The 23,884-nt window shown below is 34.9% G+C and overlaps 1 protein-coding gene across 1 annotated transcript in view; it reads left to right on the top strand.

Moving 5' to 3' along the window:
• The first annotated feature begins 549 nt into the window (after positions 1–549).
• Positions 550–23,884, top strand: part of LOC106458559 (zinc finger protein 184-like) — a 32,125-nt gene continuing 8,790 nt past the window's right edge. Inside the window, exons 1-2 of the mRNA XM_013918077.2 lie at positions 550–937; positions 5,899–6,023. The gene's annotated coding sequence lies outside the window, so the exon portion shown is untranslated. The remainder of the gene's footprint in view (positions 938–5,898; positions 6,024–23,884) is intronic.

The following is a 23,884-nucleotide window of genomic DNA, read 5'->3' as shown; positions in this document are numbered from 1 at the left end:
TCCATAAGTTATTTTGTCCAGCATATACCAGAATATTTGGAAATTATTTAATATTGTTGGACTTTCCATTGATAAAGTCGCGCTATGCACGAAATACCTCTCTACAGGATACTTTGAAATTTGCATAAAATATTTGTATTGAAGATTAGGGCGTAGTTACTTATACTTGTATTTATATACAAGCGACATTTCCGTAAAATAATACTTTCTTATTTGAAAAGGTAATTTTGTATGAAGATAGATGAAAGAACATACGTTGTTTCGTTATCATCATTGTGAGGCTGTGGCAAATTTAGCGGGCTTTCGCAAACATCAGATGATATGCGAATAATGATTTTTTAACTATCACCAACATGCTTTAACTAACAAAAATACTTTTAATTCACATATATTTTCTGTATTTCTAGAGTAATTTTGACATACACAAACTCATTTTAATGTCTAATAGATACAATTAATATTTTTATTTTACTTATTTATTGATTATATAGGACTATCATAAACGTCAAGTGTGTAACTAGTTACAGACTTAGGAAGATATTGTAAGTTTGTGACGTTAGATATCGTTGTAGTGTCAGTATTGTTGACTAAAACTTTTAATATAGGCTTAACTTCTTAAAAATTATAACATTTCAATCTTGTATGACCATTTCGCCATTTAGAAAAAAATATATATATAAAAGTTTTGAATATAAATAAAGACCTGGTTATTATAAATATATTCAAAGACAATATTAATAAAATGTAAGATTACCGAGTTGTGAAATTTGGTTAGGCCCAGTGTAAATATCGTTATTTACCAATATTTCGATAATGTTTTCTAACTTCAAGAATAATGACACTAACTTAGTAACTATCGTTAGCGAATGTTGTAAAATGCATCAATCTTTGCCTTTGGAAATGTAATCAAGTTACTGTGTAATAAAGCTTGCTAAAGGTATGTTGTTACTACTTGTTTAAAATAAGTATTGATCGCTGTGTTTGCTACTGCTGTTGCTAGTTCCAGTAGTTGAATATATATATATTTTAAATGTAATACAACTTTCTGTCTCTAACTCAATCTGAGATATTCCCATGCAATTTATAAATATCGCATACTAGGCCGCCATACTTACTGAGAATACTAGTAGTAGTAGTATTATTAAAACTTATATATTTAGTTAGGCCTACTGTGGTACTAATAGTAATAAGAACTTCTATTAAGTTATTAAAGTTAAACAAGATAGAGTAGGCTTATTTATGCATATATTATTTGTATTGTAGGAATATTTGTCTCTAAATATTAATAAAAATATTTTATAATGTATTTACTATTTGGAAATTAGAGAGTAAAGTAAAAGTTATCTAAACCAGTAGTTTCACATTTTTGTTTATTTTTTGGTAATGTGAATTTGTGCATGCTCATTGTTAATGTTAGGTGCTAAGATAAGAAAGTTACATAGAGGATTAAAATGTATATAGTTCATTCTGCTTTGGTAGCATTCACATGCGAAAGCTGTGAGTACTTGAGTAGCACACACACATACATATATATACATTTGTACACATTAAGCAATCTTCTGTATTTGAAATATTTAGCTGTTCTCTGCCAGCTGATTCACAATTGTTTATATTTTACTTGAATGTACATGAAGTATTAAAAAAATCAAGTTATGTTACTGGAACTATAAAAATATTTTATATACATAATGATGTTATTAATTTTGTAGATAACACTAAATTCTTTCATTCTGAAACAAATGATTCTAAACGTAGGCCAACTTTGGACATCTAGCTTCACTTTACAACATTAGTTTTATTCCTGAGATGTTGATAAAATGAAATTAGATCAACCAGTTATACAGTTTTTGTTAGGTAAGTTAACTGTGTGCAAAATTGTAATTTATATGAAGGCACATTAGAGGTATGATGAAATATTAGTAAGTGTTTTAGACAAAATAGTTTTAAGTATTTTCCATATGTTTCCTTTTACCTTATCCATTACAATTTAGATCTACTGTTTTTAGGGTATGTGATGTGTAGACATTACAGTAGGTCTTCAGTCTGTGTGCATCAGGATTTGTATGTGATTGTAGATCTTAAGATGACATGCATTGTATTAATGTATGTGTGTTAGTCTCCTTGATCCAAATATTTATAATATACAAGAAAGTAGCATTTCAACCAATGAAACATTAAATATATTTTTACGTGTTAAAAAGTTTTCTATGTGAATGGACCATAGAATGTACATATAACAATTTAAATACCTTGCTTTACTTACTTTAAAATTAATATGCAGTGGCTAATACTTTGTTGTTTACTGAGTCTTATGTAGTGTATTTACTCATGTCTTTCCCATGTGTTTTTAACCTATCATTATTCATAATTATGTACATGTATGATTTAGAAAAGAAATATATTTATACATAAATATTAGCAAACCACATGCAGTTTTCCACCTATGGATACATATAACAAAACACTCCAGTCTTTGAACTCTTCTTTCTTCCCTTAAATATTTTCGACCAGTTTTATTACTTCAAAGGTCACTTTTTGGGATCTAATTTTACGGATAATCTGTACTAAAAACATCCAAATACCACTTTTCAACTAAACGTAAACAACCTGAATTAAAAAGATATTTTTTCAAAATGTACAAACAAAATACAATTAAAATTAATTAGATACATTAAAATATACTCAAAAATAAACATATTAAAGCTTACCAAATATAGTTTCCCTTCTTTTCTATTCCTTTATAATTTTTCTCTTGGTTAAAACTATATTTCAATAATACTTTTTTTTCTTGTTATTATAGAAAAGCAGTTTATTTCCATAACATTTAACAGTTTAATACAAAATATACCCTTTACTTTATTGTCCTTTTGTGATACCTAGTAAAAGTTTTTACCCTTGTGCAATTCCAGCTGAACTTACTCAGCTGCTGTTACTTCTGCCCCTTCTATTTATTTAAAGTGGCATCAAAACAAATTTATAAAATACTTTTCAAAAATTAATCTTTTTTGTCTTATATTACATTCCTAAAAAAGAAACACTAGAAAATATGGTTCTTTCAGAATTTTAAGTTTGCTCAAATCTAAAATGGAATTTATGTAAATATATCCTTAACCTTAAATCATCTGTTACACTCACATAGCATTTACCACAATTTACAAATTCTAAAAGATATATTACATTTCTGAAATTACAATTAAATGAATTATTAATGAAAAACAAAGTTACCATTATTTTTCCATTTTGTTTTTGTAGTTTTAATACAACCTAAATTACAAAGACAACAATTCTTTCTTTTGCAACTGAAAATACCTTCCTCAGAAAAATCGTCCATTTCCTTTTTTTAGGCCCAATTATTCAATGATATATATAAATTTTTATGTTGTCTTTGTGATTAAAATAATTTTATTATTTGTGAAAACATCTTTCCATTTTTTATCAACTATTTGATTTAATTGTATATTAACAAATGAAATAGCAATATGTATATATGAACAGTGATTCACTAAGAAAGGTATAATTTTCTGTTTAGGTTTACTAGTTTCTGTCTGAATGTTTATTTATTTAAAAAGCAACTTCCAAACATCATAAAATTTTTTGGATAATGACACTTGTGGCATGTAAATATTTTAAACAAAAGCATGATCCTGTAATTACTTCTTAGTTACATTGTCAGGATTTTAGTATATGAGTGGGCTGAAGATTCTTCTACAGTAGGTGTCTGTGATTTGTTGGTGATAAATTCGAACAATAAATGAACAGCACAAAATCCACTTGTTTTAAAATAATATATTCAAACATATGTACTAAAATTTTTTACACAATAGGATATTAGTTTTATCTAAAACTCTAATTAATTCTCGTTTCTTGTCAAAAGTCCACACAGGCTGATTCAATTACTTTAGAATCCAATTGACAAGGCGAATTATTTTCCTTTGTTTTCTTTTCTCACAATACAAATATGTGAATAATTCACTTACGTCACCCCGTGGATTACCACAGTTGTATCCTGAACTTTAAATAATTTGTCTCATTTTTTTTTTTTATCAAAGTCCACACAGATGGGTTCAGTTAGAACACCCTTTGACAAGACGATTATTCATTTTATCTCTATTAAACTGTGAAACTCACTTTAAAATATCAGCCATTATGGCTAATCACTTGCATGCTGGCTAATTTCATGTTTTCTTTTGCTAACTAATTTTCTTACTAAACTGCACTTTACTTGTCTTGCTCTTGCATGTTCACAGAGGCCTTGAAATTTCTCTAAACTATGCGAGCGGCACTATAATGTAACAATACTCAGTTAAGGTAATGAGAAAAGTACTGAAGAATCGAGTAACATGACATTAACAATATTAGTAAAGCCTAGACAACAAGGTAATTGCAAACACAACATATGACTCATACAGAGTTATGTAACAAAAAATTTGTTACAACTAACACTTTTAAAACAATCAATGTTCCACACTGCTGTCATGAAAATTAAACAGCTATTAAATATTATGTCACAAAAGAAACTAAATAATAACACTTTCACTAAACAGTCTTGTATATTCAACATAGATTGGAATTACCCTGAATCATGTAGTAAGTAGAAAGGTTGGAATTAAAAGTATATAATTGGCACTAAAGTGAGACATTGTTTCCTCCAGCATTTTAAAGGAGATCAGATATGTAAGCTTTTTATTTTTTGGAAACTCTATTAACAGACGGTAAGGAAGTACCTGAGGTTATGAGAGTTACTAGTATTATTCCTATTTTAAAGGGGTTTATAAAAGTTGTCCTGGAACTTATAGGCTAGCTAGTCTTACTTCTGTAGTGAGAAAATTTTAGGGAGACTGATAAAAAAAGCTTTACAAAATCATTTAGTGATATATGAAATCATAAAAAAAACATGGATATACCAAAGGGAAGTTTTGTCTTACAAGTCCATAATTTTTTCAAATATGGAAAAGGTGTGGACTTGGTGTACTTAGATTTTCAAAAAGTTTTTGATAAGGTATCATGTAAAAGGTTATCTAAGAAAATCACTTAACTAGGGGGCTAGGGAAAGATTATTTAATTCAATTGTAGGATAATTGGATGGGAAAAGGCAAGACATTATTGATGGAGTCCAGTCAGACTGGACTCTTGTTACTAGTTGAGTGTCTGAGAGGTCAGTGTTTGTTGTTTGTTTATTTAAATTAATGATATGGATATGGCATAGTTATTAAAGTTTGTTTATGATTCTAACTTCTTGGGTTTTTCAAACTGTATTGAGAATATTGAGGTATTGTAGAATCATTTGGATCTATTGGTAAGTTGGACAAGTATTTAGCAAATGACCTTTAATTATATTTGATCAAGGTAATGCATTTAGGTTATCATAACTTGGATTGTCCCTTTAATGTAGATGGGAGTTCATTCAATAGCATGACTGAAGAAATAGATCTTGGAATAGGGTTAATAAACTACTAAAGCCATTAAATAATTGTTCTCTTGCTAGCACACAATTAAGCCAATACGGTTTTAGGGTGTATTTATAGACATACTGATTACAAGTCAAGAGGTAATTATCTCTCTGTACAAGCCACTATTTAGGCCTCATTTCGAATACTGTGTACAGTTTTGGTCTTCTTTTCTAAGAATATTTATTGACCTATTGGAAAGGGTTTAGAGGAGAGTTACTTGGATGATCCCAGGGTTGAACTTGTTATTGTATGGGTATAGGTAAAGAACTTACAACTTATTTTCTTGAGAAAAGAAGAGCAAGAAGAGACTTTATTAAAGTTTTCAGTAAGATTATTCAGGAGATTTCTTTGTGATATATTCTGAAGATGATAAGATGTGAGAACACTAGTTTAAGATTTGGGAAAGATAGGCTGGTCTCCATCTAAGACAGTTATATTTTTCTAACAGGGTGAATGGCTTGTGGTACCAGTTGCTGTCAGCAGTAGTGGAGGCCAGAACTTCACAGGAATTTTAGAGGAAAATCAACGATCGCCTGAAAAAATAAAGCATGAGCTTAAATGTGTTTCTCAATGGTAAGTATGTAAGGACAGCTTTGAAGTACCAAGTAGTTCTTTAAATTAACATAATGTATGTTATAAATTCCTATTAAAATTATCAATTTAGGGAAGGCATAACTTAAGTAACCTTCCTGTTCTTTATAGCTATTCTCGTTCAGTGCAGCCCTCTATATGCAAAAATTTGTTTTTGCATGCCATAAGCCTTGAGCTCCCACACATCTTACAATCAACTGATTCAAACATGTCTCGCATGTAAGTCATCATGCGACAGCCCTCCACCAATAAGAGTGCAACATAGTCTCTTGACAAGTGACTCCCTCTGTTTGATTCTAACGAACCATCATTTCCCATTTGGTAGTACTCATATCAACTTGTTGTGCTCTTTGAATTTGTTCAACTTCACAGTTGTTGTTTTTTTGTTGTTGTTATTCCAAGGTGATTTTTTCTTTGCTTTTCAACAGTTAATGACTTTTCAGATAACTTTTTTTCCCAGTTTTAATTTTTTTTCATCAAACAGTTGTGTTTGGTTTTCATTTTTACATAATGAATTCCAAAGTTCAAGTTACCACTTCAGAGATAATAACTTCTACTAGTACATCACACAGGCTACTCCTGATCTTGCCCCAATTCTTCCTGAACATGTCAAACCTGTTCAGGATGATGGGGATTTTGACAGCCTTTTTTCCTCCATCTGATTTTGCTGTTTCTTCCTATGCCCGTACTGTGGAATCAGCTAGGCCTAATACAGCTTTTTTAGACATGATTTCTCAGGTATGTTCTATTTTATCCATTTCCCCAATTTTATAGGATCCCTGTCCTTCTTTGTTACATGATACCTCCTCCTCTCAGTATTTGGTTTCCTCCCTTAAATGGATATTAGGGCTCATGCTGAGCATTTTGTTTCTCAGATGGTTGAGGGTGCCAGCATGCCTCGCCCTCCATGGGCTTTGGATCAGTTTGCCTTGGCCTACCATCAGGCTAAATGTCTTTTTCTCGATTCTCAACAGTTAGAATCAATTTTGCCCATGTGGGGGCAGACTCTGTTCATCCCATGCCAAATTTTCCTGCCTTCATCTTACCCTGTCAACTCTTCTATAGTACTTGTCTACTATCCACCTCCTTTATGAGGTGATCCACAGAGATCCTGAGGGTTTGCTTTTCTCTGATTACTTCCACATTGGCACATTTGTCTTCTTTGGTTCTAGCTTTACACACATGGTTTCTATGTTGTTGGGATCTCCTGAGGAGGGATGCAACCTTGTCCCAGGTTTGTTTATTGCCTTCTTATCTCCGGGACTTATGTATGGGCCCTTTTCGTCAGTGGTATGTTTTGAATAATATTCCTGAGACTTTGGAATCCCGTGTAGAGTTGGTGCGAGAGAAAACTACCCTTTCTTCTTACCTTCAGGGGTTCCTTATCTCATCATTTTATTCGACACAGATGGGCACGTTTCCAACAGTACCAGTGACTACCTGGTGGGATCTGATCTAGTGGGGGCTCGCTTGTCTGATTTTGTTACCCTTTGCCAACTTTTTGACACAGATCTATGGGTTATTTGGGTTTTATCTCCGGGACTTGTCATCCAATTTTTTCCCCTCCTCCATTATCTGAGATACCCATTTCCTTTTAATTGCCTTGGGATACTACCACCAGTCAGCATCTGTCCGAGGAGGTACAAGATCTTCTCTCCTATCAAACCTATCAATCATCCTTCTCCAGGTTTTTTATTCCAGGCTGTTTGTCATAACCAAGGAAACTGGGACTAGCAGCCTGTGATTGATTTGTTCTGCCTCAATCAATTTTTGGTTCTACCCCAATTTACCATGAAGTCTTTTCTCACCCAAGGTAGACATCACAAGTGCTTACCTGCATATCCCAGTATCTTGTCAGTTGAGATACTATCTTTGGTTCATTCATCATGGGGTAGTTTATCAGTTTTGCGCACTGTCCTTTTGGCTTGCTTTGGCCCCATATATTCTTTGTCAGGTTGTGCATCCATCATTAAATGGATGACTGGCTTCTGTAAGCTCATTCCAAACAGGAGTCTGTCCATCACACTTATCTGCTGCTCCTAGAGGCAGCTCGTTTGAGTTGGTTAGTCAAATTGGAAAAGTCATTCCTTATACCTACCCAATATCTTGTCCATTTGAGTGTCTTTTTCATCATCTCAGTTGGGCCCAACCTTCTGATATTCAACTTCATTTGATGTAACTTTCAGTTCTCCATGCCTTTACTCTTCTCTTTCTTATAGCTCATGAGGTTCTATTACTTTTGGGTATGTGGCATTCCATGGAAGCCCTTCTCCCTTTGTGTTCTGCTTCCTCCCCCTCATCAAGATCTACATATCTTTATGGATGCATCTCTTTAGGGCTGTGGGGCATGGGTTGATTAGCAGGAAACTTTAAATCAGGGATCTCCGGCCAAAATATCCTAACATATCAACATCCAGAAGCTTCTGACTAAGTCATGCTTTGGATCATTTTCTTCATCTTGGCAGGAATTATCTGGTCATGATCCATTCTGACAATTCTACAGTGATGGCTTAACTCGAGCACCAAGGTGGCACCCATTCTTATTCCTTTTGTGGTCGGACTGTGGATCTCTTTTTTGGGGGGGGGGGGCACACACTCATTAATCGTATCATTGCGTGTCATGTTCTGGGTGCATTCAATCTTGTTGCAGTGCGTCTTTCCTGATCAAACAAAATTTATCCGATGGAGTGGTCTCTCAATCCTCTTGTTTTCCAGTGGTTATGCCTTTAGTGGGGTACTTCTCATCTGGATGCATTTGCCACATCCCTCAATACCAAATTACCTCTGTTTTGGTCTCCGGTTACTCATCCTCTTACTCTGGCTGTTGATGCTTTCAGTCAAATTGAACTAACATATACCTGTATGTTTATCCTCCCATCCATCTTCTTCACAGGGTGATCTCAATCATCCATACACTCTGTGTCAAGTCCTTCTGATTGCTCCTTACTGGCTGGCACAACCACGGTTCCTGTGGTTGCTCCAGCTCCAATCTGCCCCTCTGCTATTTCTTCCTTTTACTCCATCCTTTCTACATCAACTTCAGTCACTGATGATTCATCGGGCCCTTCATATCTTCCATCTTTACACCTGCTTTTTATCTGGTCCTTGGCAAGGAAATTGGTTTGTTCCAGCAGGTCACTTCTTTTTTAGCTTGTTTCATTTGCATTTCCTGAAGGGATGTAGGTGGAATGTTTTCTGCTGTTGGTCCTTGAATCAGGGGTTTTCACCTGCTAGACCCACTGTTCCTCATATTACGGATTTTGTCACTTGGCTCTTTGATCAAGGGTCTTCTGTCTCCTCGATTGAGGGTTATCAGGCTGTCTTATCCCACATTTTTAATTTTTCCCAGTTTCTTAACATTTTTACCTCTCTTACCCTTTCCCTCTTGTTGTATTCCTTCTGGATTTGTCGTCCACCTTGGTATGCTGTCCTTCTGGATTGGGATGTTAATGTGGTTCTTCATTGCCTCACTTTGCCTCTGTTTGAACTGCTGTTCTCATGCTCAATTATTCACATATCCCTTAAGACTTATTTCCTTCTCCTCTTAACCTGTGGATGTCATAGGTTGGATTTATTTACCATCAATGTTTCACATACTCTGTATCATTCCACATATATTTTCTTTTATCTGGATAGATCTTTCCTTCCCAAACCTTCAATGACTTGGGAGGGTAATTCCTCCCTCTTACCAATTTTCCTTCCTTTCATTTCCCACCTTTATCCTTGGTCAGATCTGGATAGGCTACTATGTCCTGTTCATACTTTTCATTGTTATGTTGTCCTTCTGTGGTGCCTGTTCCCACCTATTAATTCCTTGGCAGACATCCTCTGTACATGAACTTTCTCCTTCCACCCTGAACAATTGGGTTCAGCTTTTAAATCGATTGGTTTATTCTTCCTTATTGTATTCTTCCCATAATTTATTCCAGGTGTCTTCTCATCAGATCAGGCACCTTACCTTTTCCCTGGCATCTCATCTCTGTCGTCCCTTGGAGGAAATTCTTCAGTTGTGCATATGGATTACTCCACATACTTTCATATCTCACTATCTGCATTGTTTTGCTGTATCTTCATCTTCAGGTTATTGTCTTCTGCTTTTAGCCAGTCTTCATACTTCGGTGACACTGTGACTCAGCAAGTTATCGTATATATATATTATTTTTTTTTTTTTTTTCACGGACTTTTCCCTTTTCTTTTATTTCTACTGTCTGGATCTCGCTCTGTTGCGAGTGGTGCCTGACCAGGTATGCTTCTCATGGTCAAATCTGCACTGTCAGGCCATGTTGACTGCTTATTTCTAATTTCCATGGCCATGAAATGCTCACTGTTGAGATGGGAATTCCACAAGATCGCTTGTAGGTTTGTCCTCATTTGCTTCATTAATATGCCCATTCCAGACTATAGTCACCTGTGGATTTCAGGGGTAAAGCAGAAGGGGATACCTACCATGCATTAGATTAAATAAATCAGGTATGGTTTGCTTTTCAAAATAGAGGTTTTGTGGTCCCCCGTTGCACTGACTCTGGATTTTCCACCCCATTTTCTCTATCCTTTTTTTTCCAGTGGAGTATGGGAATCCTTACCACTTTCTAGTTCCAAGCCACTGGGGTGGTAGACCATGGAGGCATCCTCCTGAATGTGTTAACGATAAACTATACATATAATGATCAAACCATTCAGTTGAGAGTAGGGTGGTGGGGTTCTGCTAGTGTATATGATGAGCTGTCCTCCAATCTGATGCTACATCTGTGTACAGGGTTATCCAAGGGGATGTAACTTTGAAATAACTGTTAAAATTGCAGTTCACCCCTTCGATTGGTATCCCTCATCCTTATTTTTGATCCCTTAATTTTTGTGGAATTATTTTTTTTTATTCCCAATTTTCACAACGTGAATTCTCAATTCAATGTCATCACAATGACTTCAGTAGTGATTTCTGCCACGGTTAAACAATCTACTACTACAATGGCTTTGGGCTCTACTATGTCTGCTGAGAGGGTCTCAGCCTTTGTTTGCTGCGAGTTAGATTCTATCATATGGCCTTCTATGTCTCCTGAACCATGGCCAGATATCCCATACCTGGGTGAATCTGTTCATGAGAAGGATGATTTGGACAGCCTATTCCTGCCTTCTTCCTTTGAAGTGCAGTTTTGTGCTACTCCTTTAGATGTTCCATGACCTTCCTCTGCCTTTCTTGACATGCTTTCCCAGGTATGTTACTTTTTGCCTCTTTCCCCTGTGTCATATGATTCTTCCCCTATATCCTGCACCTTTTTCAGGTTATTTAGTTTCCCTCCCTATTCTAATATTCAAATCCATGGTGATCAGTTTCAGGCCCAATTATGTTTGGGGATTAGCATACCTTGTTTTCTACATTTTTTGGACTCTTATACCTTGATTTATCATACATCCGATTGTTCTTTTTTTAGATTCTCAGACATTAGATTCTTTGTCACTTTCAACATGAGTTCGGTCAATTTCACTGACTACATAACCTCTTAGTACTTGATTCAAGTCTTCATAGATTTAATACTTCTAACTTTCAATATAATGTGTATATCTTCCCAAAATTTGGCAGTCTTTTAGTTCATATTATTAGACTTTCACATACAAAAAACAATATTTTTTAGTGAATTATTTTTAATAAAAATATAATAAATATTTATCCATTAATATATTGAGTATTTGTTTTGAATAGTCCTTGTGCAAAGTAATTTTCATGTTAAAATTAAAAGTAGTTTTCCTCATCTCAGTTTTCCTAAATGCATTTCAAACTTTTTTTCAGTAAAACTTTATAGTTTATGTGTTATTTTCTCTACTCTATCTCAAAATGGGATTGGTCAATTTGACCGACCTCGTAACCACCAAAAAAAATCAAAGTAAACCTAAATTACCCTTTTTTCTTTCTAGAATGACTTCAAATTGTAACATGATACTACATTCATTTATTCTAAGTAGCTCTAAGTTCTTAACAGTATATATCTATATATAACTAAATTTTATTGTTTTACTGCCCTTTGAATCATGTTTAACTACTATCCGTGCCATTGTAAGCTGTAAATCACTCGGGGAACGTGCAGCTCACATTATGCTATTGAATTAAATTGCCCACGAGCTGCTCCCATGTGTGCCTCATGAATGATTAATAATATTATTATTATTACGTATTTTACTTGATCTAGTCTTAAATAACTTAAAAAGATCCATATTTTTAGATTTTATTTACTTTTATAATAATAGATAAAGAATAAATATGAAAAACATTTTTTTCTTCTTTTTTCTTGCTCTCGGGATTTACGACGAGAGTTAACCCTAATTTTATATACTATAGATAGGAATGCACTTAATAATTTTTATTTAATTAAATAATGCACTAAAGAATATAGATTAATAACATGCAAAAAGTAGACAAATTCGCTTACCTCAAACTTTTCCTGGCTTTCTAACTATGCGACAGGAGCCATTACAAATTCATCCAAGCTAGTTGTTAACTTTCCCATGGGGATGAATCTTGTACTGTGAGTGAAATTGATGATATTCTATTTAGAATACAACTTTATACAATAGGTCATTTGATGGATGAAAACCTTGACTTTCTATTGGTTATAGGTAATATATAATAAAACGTAAGAGAAAACTATCAATGAATTGTGAAAGAGAGGATGTGACAGATGGGTGTGGCAGGAGGGGTCTGATTTTCTATCTGACAGCTCTGTAACAAAAAAAATTGAAGGCTATAAAAATTAGTTTGTTTGAGCAATAAAGATTTTATAGAGAGTATTTTACATTTAATTTTGTACTTTTTTTGTGGGGGTGGATAAAATAGGGATGATGCTAAGACAAAGTGTGTCACGTGGGTCACACCAGTGGAAATATTGCCTTGTAGAATTAAGAACTTAAAACTTGTATACTATTAAAATATGGATTATTAGTTAAGATTTTATGCTATTCTAATTGATATAACATAAACATAAAGTAGTTCAATAAAATTTTGAATGTAAGACACTAAAACCTTGTGTCATGCACAGTAAAGGGTACCTGGGGCAATAGGGTTAATTCAAGTGTGGGGTTCTGATCCTGAAACTACATTGAAATTTCCCCCAAGCTCAGTTCCATGTCTTTGTCTTACCCTAACCACTATCCTCTGTTATCTTGCCTCCATTCATCTTTTCTCTGAGGCTATTCCCCTATCGACTGAGCAGTTTTTGGAGGATACTCATCCCCTCCTTTTGTCCACGTTGGCGAGCTTATCTTCTTCTGCCCTTTCCCTTCATACTTGACTCCTTTGTTATTGGGATCTTCTTTGAAGGGATACACTTTTGTCACACATGCACCTCTTTCCTACATATTTTAATGGTCTTCATTTGGTGCCTTTTTTGCACCAGTCTGTATTTGGAGATCTTCCTGACTCTTTGGAAGCTGTATGTCAACATTCTTCTCTTTCTTCTTTGATTTCTCATCTCTCTCAGGCATCTCCTACTCCCATTCCTGTCTTGTCCTCCTGCTTCCTCCCCTCTCCCAGTGCCTCCTTCTTGAGTTTCAGTGGTGAGATACCATAATGCTCATCAATGCATTATCCAGCATCAATGACATCGGTTCTGGCACTGTAGGAGCATGGTTAGCCAGGTTTGTTTACCTGTGGTACCCATTCACCACAGATCCCTAGGTTATTCGGGTGTTGTCAGAAGGACTCTCTCTCTTTGTTTCCTGGCCCCTTCTCCATTATTTCCCTTTCCTCCTCCAAGGGATCCTGTTTCATTCCAGCATCTATTGGAAGTAGTTCTGGATCATTTGCTCAAGGATGCTATCAAATCCTCTCTTCTCCCATTATGTAAGGTTCTATCTTTTTTGGTGCCCTGGGTGTCCATAGAAACTTTATATCTTAGGTTGTATCTTAAACACTCTACAGTTCTCTTCTTCTTGTCAAAAAGTCCACTTAGGCCAGTTCAATTGCTTTAGAATTCAGTTGGCAAGCTGAATTATTTTTGTTAGTATATATATATATATATATATTAGTTGTATCTTAAACACTATACAGTTCTCTCCTTCTTGTCAAAAGTACATTTAGGCCAATTCAATTGCTTTAGAATTCAGTTGACAAGCTGAACTATTTTTCTATATTATATATTGCAATATTATCCATGTATAATTCACTTACGCTGTCTTGTGACTTACTGCAGTTGTATCCTGTACTTTCAATAATCATCTGCTTTTTCATGCTTCCAAATAATCATCTGCTTTTTTGTCAAAGTCCACACAGGTGGATTCAATTAGCTTAGAAGATACTTTGACAAAACAAATTATTCTCCTTATTTCATTCAAACTATTAATTTCACTCTAACATATCAACCGTTAAGCCTTTCACTCCTACAACTGTTAACTTTGTGTTTTCTAACTTTTCTCTCACTGAACTTCTCTTTCCCATGACTTTACATTTTACTTTTTTCTTCACTCATCTGGTCACTGTTATTTATGTCTATCATTTAGGCCTTCTAGAAATCTCCATAGCCTCAACATCAATGAATTAATAACACAAAAATAAATTACTTAATAATACTACCTACACTAAACAGTCTTTATATCTGACTTAAGCCCTCTTCAAGAGAAATATTTACAATATTTTTTTACACAATATATAAAGACTGTTCTTAGTTCATATACTGTCTTCTCATATAGTCTACACCAACATTTATAGTTCTTTTGTCAGTCTCTTCTCACACAGGGCATCAAATAGGCCTTCACCTTGACAGGATCCCTTGTCTTCATTTTGATCTCATGTTGTCTGGGGTCTGTATTTCCTAATCTATTTATCTATACTGACACAGAAGATTCTGTTCCTTTTCTTCTTACCAGTCAGGTCTTCACTTATGTTGATGCCCTTGTACATCTTATCTCCACCCAATAGTCTTAAGCCTATTAGGTCCTTATCTTCTATACTGTTTTGTCTTCAGATTCTGTTCCTATGACAACCACGCCTCTCATTTCCATCTGCACCCATAAGGTCCCCTTCTTTCACGAAGTACCTCTTCAACAGACCATGGTTGTTCCATCAACTTTCATTTTATAGTGCATTCTGCTTACCATTTTCTATACTGTGAAAGGTCCTTTCCACTGCCAGATGAGTTTATTGTTATCTATACGTAGCAGAACTAAAACCTTCTGTCTGACCTTGAAACATTGACCCTTGGCCTTCTTGTTATATAAGTGTTTCTAACTACCTTTGGGTTTGGCTTTCCAGTAAAACTGTTTTGATAGATCAGGTTCAATACTCCTTTTCAATCCTCTTTGTCTTGTGCTCGACTTCTTCTTGGACACTGTCCTGAAGTTTCTGTGGTGAAAGGTCTTTCTTCTGCATTTCTTTCACATTTTTACAACTTGGTATGTTTCCTATCACCAAGTCGTATATGGGTTCCTTGATATACATGGCCTCAAGGTCTCCTACATAATATGGAGTATCCCCCTTTATTTTTGCTATGGGTAACTTTCTAACTGTTCCATCAGTTAACACACACACACACACACACACACACTGTACTTTGCCCATCATCTGGCCATCAGATACTAGACTGGTTCTCACTGCTGCACTACTGCACTCAGTGTTTCATAGAACTTTCATTTTCTGGTCCCCAACATAGCCTTCACATATTGGCATATTATGATTTGTTAGCACCTCTCGATATTTGTAACATACTCCAATCACTCCATTTGTCGTGCACTGATCAATCATGAAATTGGCATTTCCTTCTTGTGGTGAATCTGATGTGTTCTGTTGATTCTGTTTCTTCTAGCATTAGCATCCATGGTGTCAGTCACTTTTCTTGTTTCTTATCGGCACTATCCCTGTAAATAGCCTCAGCTGCTTTATGTTTAGATTTTTGCTGTTACCTGCTGGTAATGGACTTGCACTCCTTTTCAGTGTGTCCTATTTTATAACAAACATAACATCTCTTCTCCCTTCTGACTATTAACCTCCTGTCACCTTAGGTAGACTCTTGCTCCTGGTCAGCCATCAGTGGTTTCAAATTTAGCTGGATATTTTTGGACTTGTCAGATATACTCCCTCCGTGAGCTTCCATATACTGTTCTGCCAGCATGATCATCTCCTCCACATCTTTTGGTGCTCTCTCAAAACTGTTTTCACACTTGACCATGTTAGTCCATCTGGTGAAGTATCATTGTAGACGTGCCACAAACTGAAATACAGTTTCTTCAGTGTCAGGTTTGACTTCTCTAAACTTCTGATGAAAACCTTTTTCAGTAAGTTCATATCATTTCAGCAAAGCCTTTAATTTGTCATAGTTCATGCCATCTTCTGACGTCATGCCTGCATATACTTGTAGGCCTTTTCCTGTGAGAAGTGGGTTGAGACAAACTGTCCAATCACCTTTGTCCCAGTTCTGACTTTGGGCAAATATTTCATATCTCTCCAGGTAAGCATCCATGTCATCTTTCTGTTCATCAAATTTGGGCAGTTTGGGTTGGCTGGCCCTGACTCCATTGTCATTCTTGGGTCCTTCTTCTTTCTGTTGGGTGAGCTTTGTGATCTCAATTTGTGCTCTTATTATCTGTATTTCTAGTTTCTCCTCTTGTTTTCTTGTTTCTCAATTTGTATTTTCATTCTCTCTATTTCCAGCCTTTCCTTCTCTCTCCTTTTCTTTTTCAGTCTTTCTCTTTCCCTTTCTTCTTCTTCTCTTCTCTCTCCTTTTCTTTTTCAGTCTTTCTCTTTCCCTTTCTTCTTCTTCTCTTCTCTCTCCTTTTCTTTTTCAGTCTTTCTCTTTCCCTTTCTTCTTCTTCTCTTCTCTCTCTAGTTCTTGTTGTTGTTCTCTGTATTTTAACCCAAGATGATCACCTCTTTCTACCCATTTATCAAAATCACCTGACATGGTTATATAACATAATTGTAATCTCTATAATATTTGTGCTACTACTACAGTTGTGCGTATATAGGCTTACTTATTTCTGCTGCTGTTCACGTTTTCTTCTGCAGCTGTTTACCACTGTATAATCCTGGCTGTGGCTCGCTAAATGTCAGAAACACACTTTTTTTTAATATTAAAGTAAGTATAAGGGTGTGTTGAGCAAAGAATTCTTCTACATTAGGTGTCTGTGACTTGTTGGCAATAAATTCAACAATAAGCAAACAACATGCACTCCACTTGTTTTTTTGAAATAATATATATATATTCGAAACAAGTTAAAGGTATGTACAGAATTCTTTACACTATGGCAACCATAGTTGTTTCTTAAACACTATACAGTTTTCTTCTTCTTATCAACAGTCCACTTAAACCAATTCAATTGCTTTAAAATTCAGTTGACAAGGATGATAATGATGGATGACCTTTGGCTTGGATTGCCTGCCCCTCTGTGTTCTGTAAACTAAATTATCAATTCTTTTCAGTACAATGTATTTCCCTTCTAAACATCTACTTAACTTTGGAGGTTGTCTTCCCTTTTACAACAAAAACTGCTTAGCCATATAATGTCATTTCAGTGAGATCCTGTTTTATCAGTATTAACATTTCGCCATATCTATCTTCCGTTTTATTGCAAGCTGATTTACCTCTTTAAACACATAATTTTTTGCCCTTTCTGATGGAGTTATTGTCATGATGTCCTAATAATTATCACCATACATTATACAATTTAATTTTTTTTCCATTTCAGCATCAGGGGTACCTACATGAAGCATTGTTGAGTAAATAGCCTCAAACCTCTCCCTGTTGAACATTTGGTGATAAAAGGGTATGTAGAGACTTATGGGTGGTGAAGTAGTCTTGAATGCGAGGTTGTTTGTTGATGCCTGTTGATGTCGTCATTGCAAAAACTTCGACAGCTTGTAATGGATAAAGGGAGTCTAGTTCAAATACTTCGACCATCTCTGAGAAGGCATTTTCTCTGCACCTTGAGCATTGGTGTACTTGCTGATAGCAGTGATGAGAGCATTACTTACATCTTCTGTAAACAGAGCTCTGAAACAATCAAGAGTCATTGAGTTATCTTTGATGTCAGCATGTACATCAGGATCATGCCTGTTCTTTAGCAAAAACTCAAATTTATTACTTATGGCTGACCTACCTTGCAGATCTACCTTAGCCCAATCATTATCTCTGGCTCTGGTTGTGGATCTAGGAGGTGGATCAAGTCTAGCTGGGGCTTACTTTCGTGGCCTCTTTGTACCACTAGATTCTGTTTGGGGTGATGCCTCCCTTTGATCAACTGATTGAGAAGCAGTGGAACTGGATCTCAATAACTGTTCTGAGCCACTTTCATCATTGGAGTCTCTCCCAAAGTCAAATTCAAGATTAGAATCACCATCTTCATCACTCCCTCCTTCATCTAACTGATTGAACAGACTCATTGCTTGATTCACCTTCTTTGTTTTACATTTGTTACAAACAAATTGTTAGACTTGGCTTCACAAGAAAATACTGGAAAAATTGGTCTCAAACACAAGTTATTGATCTGAAATTTGCTTCCAAACAAACAACAATGCTTCATGGAACTTCCACTTTGTTTATAAAAAGTGGATAATAACATGGTTTGGATTAGTTTTTGGCCAAAGAGACATAAATGTTATTGGACGTGGTCACCATGTGATGGGTTAATCGAGATTTTTGCCTGTATGCTGGAAGCGTTTGCTTCGGTTTAAGGAGTTAAAATATTTTCTAGGTAAGTTTATGTATGACATGCCAGAGTATCTGGTTCCACCATGCCCCAGTATATTTATTGATGATAACTTCTTGATAGTACAATGTTCATCCTCCCTATTTGTCACAGGAAATTCAACCTCCAATGTAGTAATTACAGAATAGTACATAGGGATTTCCAAGTCTTATACTGTGAAGCTATTTGAAGTTAGTCTAACCTTGCATCCATGTCTGCATGAAATCAATTACTAACATCTACTATATTCAATGTCAATTACCAACACATCATGAAGTACTGAGATACAATAAGGATAACTTCCTTCTTCCCTTTATCTGGAACTTTATGCACATGTGCTGTTTGAATAAATCCTTCTTCTTTCCTCATCTTTGGAGGCAATTACCTATGTTTCATTAACAAACCAAGTTGAACAGTTGTAGTTGTAGAACCAGTGTTGATCACAATACTGCAAGGTTTTCCATTAATAAACCCATTGTCTTGCAGACAGTTCTCCTCAAATAATGTGGTATTTTGTGGTAGATGGAGTATTTCCATCTGAATTTAACCCTATAAATCTAGCTGTTTTCTGTCTCTCTGATGTCTGGTTAGCTCTTTGTTGTTCTTTTGATCTGATTTGGCTCAGGGTATTTTCTCCTTGTCTTAATAATAGCTGTTGATTCCTTACAGTCTAGGCTGTTATAGCTGTGTTTTTCACAGTTATAACAATTCCCTCTTTTTGGTATTCTCTGGGAGGAGTTCTTATTCTGTACTACCTTTAATCCACAATTCCTTGCAATATATACTTACACTTGAAACACTATTTTCTTGTGATGTAATTCCTCCATCTATATGTATCTAGCTGTCTGATTAATTTTTTCAGTTCTAGACCAAGTGCACAAACTTTTTTTATGGTGCCACCTATTTAAACACCCACCCTCCCACACCCTGTATAAAAATAAAACAAGTTTTAGAATGGTGTCTAGCATAAAGGAAACATTTTCAGTTTACTCACCAATTTAGTGAGTTAGTGGGAAGGATGGGATTGAGCTTGGGATAAGATATGGTCCATTTGTGGCTGACTTGTTGACACAGTAACTCTGATATTCCGTTTACCTACAGCCAAGATTGCTGTTTTGTTTTGATTGCTGTCAGACCAAAAAGTGCTGATTCATACAGGTATGTTGATGTGAAAAGCAAAAACATGACCATCACTTTTCTTGACATGTCAGGATATTCTTTGCAAATTAGCATCCAAGAAGATCTCAAGTGGTTTTGACTTGAATTCTGCCTGAAAATTTTTATTGCTGGGTAGTTCTTAAGCTGCTATTGTTAGATGAGAAGTTATGCTGCTATTAAATGAATTCTATATCCAGTCATATTCTCTATTGATTCTTGTAATTCATCTGCAAATTGACACTGACGTTTTTTTGAAATTAATAGAAACAATGCCATGAATAAGGCTGTGATTTAAATCATTCTTTTCTGAGAATTCACTGAGGCAAGGAAAATTTCACAGTTTCCATTCTCAAACTGGTTTATTCACAGTGCAAGTTTTTTGTGAAATACAGACAATTTGTCACTCAGCTGTAAAATACTACTATCCTGACCTTGTAGTGACAAATTAAGGCCATAAAGCTTATTGAAACTTATCAGTCAGGAAGTGCAGTGCTAGAAGTTGCTTTTCATTCATAAAATACACTGCTATTGTGGAATTGTAGTCTAACAAAAAAAAAACATTACAAATTTGGACTTTCAGCTGCCCAATGCAACTGAGTACCTTCCCACAAGGTGACAAACACACTTGTATGAAGCAGGAACTTGTTGTACCTGGATCCCACTTCAAGACAAAAAGTTGAAAACAGTGTGCTGTTCAAAGCTCTTGGTTTCACAAATTTCAAAACATTTACAGTATCTTGTAGCTTTTTTTTTCTTTTTTGCTTCAGGCTTCAATGCCTTTGAAACTTATGCTTCCCTGTGTATGATGCAATATGTAAGTTTTATATCCAGAGCAAGAGCACTTACTCTGACTCTGAACCCTTTTTTGTTTCCTATAAATGCAGCTGCTCCATCAGTGCACACTCCAACAAAATTAATCTAAGAAAGACTGCTGTGAAAATCTCATCATCAAGAGGGAAAATGGCTTCACCTGTAGCTCTCTCTTCCAGTGCTTGGCAAAAAAGAAACTCCTCACAAACTTCCTCTTTGTAACAATATCATACAAAAAATCAGAAACTGAACCAGATTTACAACACCTGTGGTTTCATCAAGTTGTATGGCAAGTTTTGGATTGTTGTGGACAAATTTGCATTTTTATTACCTCTAATTACATCTAATGTATTTTAATATATTGAGATTGCTTCTTTATGCCTCACAGCAGTATCAAGTGATAAAGGGATAAACTTGAGGGTCTCACCATACCTCTCTCCATGCATGATCCATACATTTTTATGGTAGCAGGAAGAACTAATGTTTCTCCTATATTGTGCGGTGTCTTGCTTTTCCCAGTCAAATAAGATTCATCTAAAGAAGTTCAAAGCTTCTGATGGAACATCACCTGCTTTTCCATCAACTGCTTTGCCCTTTCAGTTGTTGCTTGAATAACTTCATAGTAAATGTACACTAATGTCCAAAACTTAAAACTAACAAACTTGGGATATCGTGGCCATCCAATCAATAAACACTTTGTTTTTACATGGCATCATTGGTTTATAAACAGAATAATATGATAATTATGACTTGTGTTTTACATTACCTAATGCATCTCTGCACCCTGTTTAAGAGAAGGGTATTACTTTCTCAGTTTTGGATGCTTCTAATAAGATTAAATTTTAAGATGTTGCACTTGTGGTGTGTAGACATCTATTTTATACTAAATTTGCCAAATCTGTTCTTTAGCTAGTAGTAAAGGTAACAAATGCACAAAGATCAAACAATAAATGCAATGGAGGTTTAATTAGGTATATGGGAGAAATGAATTATTAATTAAATAGATTCAGGTACAACTGATCAACATCACATGTTTGGTTCCACTTATAAAATAAGGCATAACAATCAATAGTATACAAGCAACTAACTATCTTGTTTCACAATTTACATATTTCATATTATTGCCAGTAAACAATGAAATACAGTGTTTTGGGACAGCCAAGAGCTGCTATCCAGAAAAAAAATGTATTAAATTTCCTGTGCTTGGAGTGATAAGACGTTTGCCCATTTGTAAGAAACTGTTTGATACAAAACTATTTGCATTAATGAGAAGTTATTTCCCCACTGAAAAGTAAGAAGAGAATGAAATACAAAATGTTTTGGCTGAGTAACCTCTCTTTCTATCTACTTTTCAGTGTGGAATTAATTTCTATTCATTTTATTTCCAGCCTGCACACTGACACATTGAGAAAACAAACATTTGAACACTTTGTAATTACAACATATTATTTTGTATTATTATTACAGAGACTGTATAATTACAAATGCTCAATTACAATGTATTAATAAGGGGTACAACCCTTGGTGATAACAAGTACAACAGGAACAGAAGTAATAAAGCATTTAAAACTAAAAGTATTTTGTAACATCTTGGTTTATTTGATTATAATAAGCTCCTGCAATTAATAAAGATTAGTTGGTGGTGGATATCAGCTTGAGATCTAGATATGGAAATATCTTACAATAGCTGAATTGAATTTAGTTAGGATATTATAGATGTCATGATAGATGGGTTATGTCAGTTTCATACCTTGCAAACCACATGTGAATGATTCTAGCTTTATGGATTTCAGCATCACCATATTGGAAGATGTGATCTGTATATCATGGGCAACATTTGGTATTCTGTAGGATGCTTAATATCTTATGTCAGTCATTTTACTTTTTTACTTGATTGTGATAAGCTCTTGCAATTGATAATATAACATAATGTTTAGGGACAACAATGGACCTATTGGTTCATATAGGATTTTTCCATTCTCTAAGATAAACAAAAACTATTAAATAAAAGATACCCTAAAAGCCAGCCCTTATCATTCATACAGTTATCAAGCTTTCTCTTAAACTCACTGAAGGCAACCTGTTTCAAAGGCCAACCACCTTGTTAGAAAAATAAAACTGTCTTGCTGAAGATGACTTCTACCCTGCCAAAATTTATATTTGTGTCTCCTAGTCCTACTATTCTGACCATTAAGTATGAAAAAAGATGATGCATCAATATCATTAATTCCACTAACAATTTTAAACACCTCAATCATATATCCTCAAACTCTTCTTTTTTCAAGAGAAAACAATTTCAGAGATCTTAGTCTGTCATCATACGACAACCATTCCATCTCATGCACCATTTTAGTAGCCCTCCTCTGAACCCTTTCTGACAATTCAATGCCCTTCCTAAAGTAAGGAGCCCAAGACTGAACACAATATTCCAAGTGTGGCCTAACCAGTGACCTATACAATGAAATTATAACCCCTTTAGACTTGTATTCAATATTTCTGTAGATACAACCTAAAATCCTATTTGCTCTACCATTAGCAACAGCAGCCTGCTTGGATGGCGTAAGAAACTAATCAACCAATACACCAAGATATCTTTCTTTCATAACATTTTTAAGATTATCTCCATCCAAATTATACTTATAATTCAAATTGTGATAACCCACATGCATTATCTTGCATTTATTGTAATTATTTACCCAATTCACTAAATGATCTAAATCCTTTTTTAAAGCAGCAGTATCCTTCTCACAGCCAGCAACACCCAAAACCTTAACATCATCTGCAAATTTAAGTAATTTATTGACCATTCCTTGATCTATGTCACTGATTTACATCAATAAGAGCAAAGGTCCCAAGACTGAGCCAAGAGGTATCCCACTTGTGTCTTTAATCCAGTTTGACCAAACTCCATTTATAACAATCTTCTGCTTTCTTCCATCCAGCTACTTTTTTTCCAATTAGCTAACTTATCTCCCATACCTAAAGAGACTCTTTTTTTACAAGCCTTTTATGAGGCACATTGTCAAAGGCTTTCTGAAAATACAAATACACTAAATCTACACCCTAACTCTCATCTACATAAGTAGTAACCTTTTCAAAGAATGTCAAAAGATTTGTAAAACAAGAGTTTCCCTGAGTAAAACCATCTTGACTATCCAATAAATTCTAATGTCTGTTAAATGACTTTCCAAAACTTTTCCACTACTGGT

Source organism: Limulus polyphemus, unplaced genomic scaffold (genome assembly GCF_000517525.1).
Source record: "Limulus polyphemus unplaced genomic scaffold, Limulus_polyphemus-2.1.2 Scaffold485, whole genome shotgun sequence".
Lineage (NCBI taxonomy): Eukaryota > Metazoa > Arthropoda > Merostomata > Xiphosura > Limulidae > Limulus > Limulus polyphemus.
The sequence above is the reverse complement of the archived record's forward strand: the minus strand, read 5'-3'. Positions and strand labels throughout refer to the sequence as shown.